The sequence below is a fragment of the Nelumbo lutea genome, chromosome 4 (assembly GCF_056320005.1).
Source record: "Nelumbo lutea isolate HS-2025 chromosome 4, American lotus-T2T, whole genome shotgun sequence".
Taxonomy (NCBI): Eukaryota; Viridiplantae; Streptophyta; class Magnoliopsida; order Proteales; family Nelumbonaceae; genus Nelumbo; species Nelumbo lutea.
Genome location: NC_142687.1, coordinates 92,639,217 through 92,647,516, shown reverse-complemented (window position 1 = coordinate 92,647,516; position 8,300 = coordinate 92,639,217).

The following is an 8,300-nucleotide window of genomic DNA, read 5'->3' as shown; positions in this document are numbered from 1 at the left end:
CGAATGGGGAATTCGAAATGTATATAACAGAGAAAGAATGAGCAATGAGCAGTTTTTGTTTTGACATGATGTTAATTATAAACCATGGAACAAAGAAGCTGGTTTCTCAAAATTCTATTGGATTGTAAGATCTATGAGGCTAGTTCAGTGGTCGATGATGGAGAGAGAGAGAGAGAGAAGTTTGCTACCAAATGATAGTCTTTATGGAGACAAAATTTCTGGGCTGGGCCATAGGATTGTACATTGGCCGGACTGAACCAGGGCCCGACATCCTCAGTTGGAGGTTATTGCAATTCGTGAAGGGGCTAACAATTTGGATTCTGTGGAATTGAGAAAGAAACAGAATTGGATTCCATTTTCCACTTTTCGAGTTTTTTTTTTTTTAATTCCCATAAGCATATTCATTCAGACAGCTCGTAGAGTGGAACTACTATTGGAAATAAATAATTTACGAAGAAGGCTAAGCATATGGAACAAATATGTCAATCCAAACATTCTAAGCTATAAAAAGAAAAGGTGAAATATTAGTCTAAGACAAAGAGGAATGAATACATTAAGCCCCCTGACAAAGAGCAGCCCGGTGCATGTGCACTAGGCTCCCACTCCCATCAATGTGGGGTCTGGGGGACAGATTTACTTACATAGCCTTTACCTCCGCACATACAGAGAGTTTATTTTCAAGATTTGAATCCTGTCACCCAGTTTGCAATGGAGTAACCCAACCGTGACGCCAAGGCCCACCGTTACAGTAGGCCCTCTGATATTAATGATGATGCTAGTAAAGAGATCCTATTAGTTTACAGTTACAGAGACTGATGCAGCCATAATCCATGTCCAACGAGGGCTGTCACATGGTCGAGTCAACGAGGGACACCTAGATTAGACGCAGGGATGGAGCCAGAGGAATCATGGCCCTCCTATGGTTCAGAAATCCTTGTGATTGTAAATTCCCCCCTCCCTCTATTCCATGCTCCAATAGTTGGTCTCCCTTATGGCCATCCATATTTATTTATCCCCCCCACTCGTAAATCCTTTTTAGGTTTTGCCCCCCTTATGAAAAATCTCTGGCTCCGCCCCTGCTTAGACGAACTGAAGATCCATGACGTGTTGGCCCATGAGGCCGTTATGTGTGACCAACAAGGCGGTGCCAAGGAAACACTACATGTCTTACAACAGGTGAGACATGTGGTGGACATCAGCGAGTGCAAGCTAACCACCCAAGTCGGTGCAACAGCTCAGGTTCTCTTCATCCCATCCTTGGTGAATTGTGCATGCCACGTTGACAAACAGTTCAATCGAGGACTCCCACACTGGCGACATATTTCACAATTCAAGATGGCGATGTATGAGCAATTTATGGCGGATAGAGTGTGGGTAGAGAGTAGTGGGTAGGAATTCCAGTTTGTATGTAAAGGCACACCATCCAAGTTAAGATTATACGCTCCTGCTATCTAAGCTCTCTAGCACTCTTCAACTCATCTTACACCCACAGGTACAGCTAGCTCGGCCTGACAGACCCCCTCGTTGCTCGTACTAACTTGCGACTCAAATCAGCCCCCCAAAAGGAGGCGCTCCACAACGTCCGACAGCATAGTTCAGCCATGTAGTGAAAATATATTGATGAAATGATGAATCATCATCGGGAGAGATGTCCCAAATATATGGCTGAGATATGCTGTGGGACGTTATAAGGTACTCTCTTGTGGAGGCCTGATGTGAACTCACTAATTTGAGTGTTAAGAGTATCTTTCCCCGAAGATTCACCTCAGGGCCCTTGACCTTTTGTGCTCGCTGGTCGCTGGATCAAGTCATCTCGAACCACCTCAGCTCATCCAGCTCAAGACAACATCGGTGACTATTAGTTATAAGCAATTGCAACCAAAAAAAAAGTTTGATACCCTTCCAAAAGTCTCCATTTACTATAAAAAGAAAAAAGAATCTTCTTTCAATCTCTTTTGATTTCTAATTTCAAGTGCATCAAGTGGAAAATGTTTTTATATGAAGAACATATAAATTGTCTTCCTCAACGAATTTCTTTATTCTTTAATATTTTGGTGGTTATATACTTCAAAACTGGATCGGACCGGACGGTTAGACCAAAAAAACCCAGAAACTGGTCACTTGATCAGTTTCGGTTTTCCCCAAAACCAGATATTTGCCCAAAACTGTTGATTTTGGTCAGTAAACTGTTGACCCGGGTGGTTAACCATTCAAATAGTTTTGACTGTTTTTTTTTTCTTTTTGTCAAAACGGGCCAACCATTTGGTTCGAATGGTCAGACCGTTTGACCCAATAACCGGACCCCTGACCGATTCAGTCTCTGGTCGTTTTTAAAAAGCATGACTGTGATTATAATATTGTCATTGAAAATCAATAAGTATGCATCAATCCATAGATTTAAATCATTTCAAAGATCCATTTTTATCATTAGTTGACACATTTTCTTATGAAAAAAAATGGCTTTGTGGTGGGAATGAAAATTTGAAAGTAGGTCCAAGAAGAAGCTTAAACAAAATAATATTTGAGAAGGAAAAAACTGCATTTAGTGTTTATGAGGGTACTTTTATCAACTGGAAAATATATTTTAGAGACCTACTAACTGACTGTTAAGGACATTTTGCTAAAATACTTAATTTGCCTTAATTCTGTGTCTTTGTTACCAAAACCCTATAGTATGGTGGTCAAAGGGTGTTTAAGTATTGGGTAAATGAAATCTTAGAACGATGACAACATCATGTAAGGGAAAGAGATTCTAAGATACATTTTAGATCCACATCTCACCAAAAGCCTACATTATACCTAAAGCCAATTTTAGTTTCAATGGGCCGGGAGATTGGGCCAGCCCAATCTTATACTAGATAGAATTTTTGAACCCATTTCGAAGGGCATCAGCTTGGATTGAGTGCTTTTAAGAAGCTTACCAAGGGGCCATTGAAGTGGCTGAACTGAAAGACTTGTGTCTTTGTCTTTTAAATGTTAAAATAACGAAACAATAAAATTTTCAAACTATCCACTTCAATTTTATCGATTATGGAGCCTTAAAATCTTATTCACCGAAAGATAAAGCAATAAGCTTTTTCAATTTAGCATCTTTAACTGTTACAAAAACCCCTAAAACAGGCTTAACTAGAAAACCTTTTGCCTTAACGAAGCATATTTAAGCTTTCTGACCCTGTGGGGCCCACCTCGCAAAACCAGAAACTGCTACCTACGTGAAAGCCCTCACAAATGGACATTTTGGCTCCTGAGAGAGAGAGAGAGAAGCGCCATATTTTCATAATTCCAGGAAATTTTAAGTTTGTAATCCTACATTTTTGTTGCACAGTTATAACATTTCTATTTATGGATAAAAGCAGAGACACTAATTCTATAAATCTTTGCCCTAAAGGGACAAGAGATGTTTAAAAAGGTGATTTAAAAAGCCAAAGGCAATTGTAGATCTGCTACATATTATTGGACTAGTAAATATGTACATGCTTTGCATGTGTCAATCTTTGATGAAGAAAGTGATAATAAATAATATGTTTCCAAAACTTTTTACCATTTTTTTTATATTTCTAAGTCTATAAAAATTATTTTTATTTGTTACAGTTATTTTTGTCTAATATGATGGATATACGATATTAGAGATGTAGCCAAATGTTTTCTATAATTTTTTTATATTTTTTATACTTTGTGTGTTTTCACCTTTCTAATTCTTATTATTATTTAATTATGACACTAAGGGTTGACACATTTTGACCTAAAAGGTAGAATTGTTGACTTACCACTAAACAAGAAAACAACTCTATTTTTGGGTTGGTTTTAAATTTAAATTTGCATTTTATTTCTATCATCAATAAAAACAATTATTCTTTTGTCACACTTTATGGTTAATTAATATAGGATTTAATGAAAGAATATGAGTTAATACCCGAAATATAAGACTTAATGAAAGTGATTTAAAGGAGAAAAGTAGTTATTCAAATTATATTTCTATCCTTACAATTAAAGAGGGGCCAAACTCAACAATTAGGGTATTTTAGTCAATTCAAAGTTCTATACTTTCAATCACACTTTTAATAGTAGTATAGATTATGCAACTTGTATCCAATTAATGATCAGACCAAATCCCATCTGATCTAATTAAAATTATATACAAAATATAGCTATGTATATATAAACATTATGTAAATAATGCAAAAGTTATAAATGTTTAATAATTTACCTTATATAAATTACTCATATATGTATAAGTTGAAATATAAATAATTTTCAAACTATTTATTTTTTCAGCATAACAAGGCAGAACCGGATTAGATCCAAATACAATGAGTCTTACATCGGATTTCAAATTATTGGACTTGGATTTATTGCCTTGGTAATTGGGTCAGGATTGGATGTAGTTGAGCCCAATCTAAATCTGGCCCAATCAAGGTTCAACAATATCAGTATCTTTTATCATATCACTAAGCTTTTATACAAACACTTTAGATACACATGAATACGGTGGAAGATATGGATACAATTGGATATATGGTACGCTGGGAAAATTCTTACAAATCCAACAAATATATCAACAGCATTAAATCTAGGAAATGCACACTTTAATAGTTTATATAAATAGATACATCACAATCAATAATAACACGAGTTTAGAACATGTAAATATCACACAATAATTTTATTAATAAAATATCAAAGAATGTTTTAGCTTCAAATCTACTAAAAATTAATTGCACATTGAATTATTGTGTTGTTTCACTTCTTTGACCAATGAGTTTGATAGATTATTGATACATCTTATAGTTCTTCTTTACCAAGCAAATCATTTAGGATATATAAAACAGTTTTTTATTTTCATATTTTCCCTAAAAAACCAACAAAACATTTCAATTTTGACATAAATTACTATTGTTAGATCAATGATTTTAAAAGATCATTGGTAGGACCATCTTTTGGTTATATCATGCAATGAAAATCACTTAAAGCATATAAAATTTTTCAATAACTTTTAGATTTTTTTCAATTTTTTTTGAAAAAAAAAATACATAGATCTAACAACTTTGACTACCAATTAGGGTGGAAATGAATCGAGTTTTTCACAAGCTAATTGAGCTCTACTCGTGAAAAGCTTGATTCGACTTGGTTTAAACCAAACTTCAAGCCAAGTTCAAGCCCAATATATAGGCTCGTTTGCAAATCAAGCTGGGCTCAAGCCCAATAAAGCTCATTTCATCAAGCTCTCAAGCCTAATCAAGAGCAATGCATACATACATATATATAATAATTTTTATTATATGTATAATAATATTATATATATAATATTTTTATATTTTATATATAATAATAAATAATTTTATATGTATATTTTTATTTTTTATATGTATAATAATAAATATTATATATAATGATTTTATTTTTGTATGTATGATAATAAATAATTTTTGTATATAAAATTAAAAATCATTTTTATATGTATAATTTTTATTTTTTATAGGAAGCTTGGCTTACAGTCGAGCTCGAGCCAAGCCAAGCATGAACCTACAATCTTTTGAGCCTAATCGAATTCAAACTCAAATCAAGTTTGAACTCAGAGACTAACACTGTTTTGACGAGCCTAACACGAATAGCCAAATATTCGACTCAACTAAAATCCACCCCTACTACTAATGTAATTAAATTTTCGTCAAAAATACAAACTATTAAGACAAACTATGGCAATTGTCAAAAAAAAAATGGTTAACTATTGAATAACCATTCATTGACCTATATAAATAGTCATCAAAAACTTTTAGCAACAACAATAACCGTTACTATAACTCAAAGTGATAAGTCATCACACTCGTGTCTATTGACATTGGATCAGTAAGCATGGTCACTATTCCACTATTGATTTGATTATGTTGCTCGTTGTACAATAATTCCCATCCGAGAAAAAAACTCAAAAGGCACACTACAAGAACTTTCTCATCATGTTTTATATATCAATCAAGGTTCAAAAAATCATTGCATATTAGCCCATATTGGCCGATATGTATCATTCCAAGACCCTTCTTATATGCCCCTACAGTGGGTGTACCAGGGGTCTGACCGTTTCAGGGGGTGGAGGAGCCCTAAACCAGCCCCCCTAAACTAGTTGTGAAAAAATTAAAAAAAAAAAAAAGCAGCAATAAAAATGAATATTGATTCGCTCGATATGGGTGTACCAGGCATATCAATATTTTGAACCTTGATATCAACATTTATCAAAAGAAATTAAAAACAATTAAATATGGACAAATTTATTGTTTTGATTTAGATACTACCAAGGTTACAAATATCCATGCTCTCGGTACGCAAAAGTCACTTCCTATCAAAGATTTCATTTGAGTTCATATCCGCGCCCCACAATGCCCCACAGCACATTCCGACCTTGTAGGGACATCTTTCGATGACAAGTATGGAGATGATGAGACATCATCGGGAGATGTTCTCAATACAAGGTTGAGATGTGTTGTGGGGCATTGTGGGGCACCCCACTAGGCACAGATGTGAACTCATTTTGTTTGATCAAAACATATTTTTTGTTTATTTATTCGATATGGCAATCTGTATGGGGATATCCGATCACCTATTAAAAACATTCAGGGTCTGTTTGGCTTATAGCAATAGGCGCTCATTCCAATTCTAACTGTTCGGTTGGATGGAACTGCCATTCCGATGATCTACATATGTAGGAATGGTCATTCTGGCACCCTGGAAATATGATTCTCACTTTTTTATTTTTTTATTAAAAAAAATCCCACTTGTTCTAGTGCCCTACTTGACCATAAGTCATCAAACCTTCATGGCTTCATCCAAGATAGTCGCTGATGACCATCATCTCCAACAAGGTAAGACCAGTCACTTGTCAGTCGTTCTTTCATGTCTCTTCTTCCTTTTCTCCCTCTTCCTCCTGTCTATCATCGCCACCACTGTTGCTACTGCCAACAATTGATATTAGCAAACCCGTTTTTTTCCTCTCCTCTCCTTTCTTCCTTCTTCCCCTCTTCTTTCAAATCTCTACCTAGTCGAATAAAGCAAATATGTCCTTCTTCTTCTTCTTCTTCTTCTTCTTCTTCTTCTTCTTCTTCTTCTTCTTCTTCTTCTTCTTCTTCTTTTATTTGAGTACACTAATTCTCTATTTTGCAAATCCACCCCCGCAAGAAGTAAGAACCTGCTATAGCTCAAAAAAAGTATGCTTGACAGCGTCCTTCCTCTTTTTTTTTATTTCATTGCTATTTAACCAACTGAATATCCAACTACCAATGAATATAAGGAATGATATTCCAATAGTACTTCAAAAAATCATTTTGCTTGTTTCAATAAAATCATTTGTTTGATACTGGTTTTGCTAAAATCATTTTGTCCTATTGTTTTTTTGTTGGACTAGGATTAGAAAGGCATAGTTAGATATATGGTGGATTATGACTTTCTTTTTTATGGTTTTTGTTTTACTATGTTCTATTATTTTCAATTTTTTTTTATATTTTTACTTGTTAACAAGTTGCCAATGATTTTAGCAAACAACAATTGGAATCCGATTCAGATTCATGGGATCAAGAACAGGCTATTCCGGTTTCAATTCTTGGGATTCCGATTCTGATTTTGATCTTGATCACAAGCCAAACAAACCCTTAAAATAGGTAAACTCACCAAACTTGTTCTTAGAGCATCAATGATGCTAAAAATCATAATATCAATAATTTGAACATTGAATGTTGAATTTGGATTCACTCCTCGTAGAGCGCTCCACACACCACCCTCATAGCACATCCCACCATTTTGGGAATATCTCCCCATGAAACACACAAATATGGGAGATGTCCCTAATGTGCAAATGGGAGCTACTATGATTTTGGTCAATTCAATTATTTTTACCCCTATAAATACCCAAACAATTAACCATTTTCATCACAACAATCATTCAATTAAATACAATATACCATTCTCATTCTATGCTACTCTCGTGTAGCCATACTCACAATTTTTTTATTTTTTTTTATTTCAACAAGAGGAAGGCTTAATAAAGTGTTTCAAGTTGAAGTTGGCAGTTTAAGATACTTAAAAAAATTTACATTCAAGTTGAGATATTGAATCAACATATCAGACTTCAATGACCAAAATCAATTATCGGGTTACTTGGATTTTTTATAAATTTTAGATTTTTAATATTTATTAAAATGATTGTTTCCTCTCAGATTCCTTTTCATTTAGCTTATTTTGATGAGTCTCACTCATAGTACAATAGCACAACCAATGTTGGAACTAGTGCTACCCCTACGGAACAAGCCCAATCC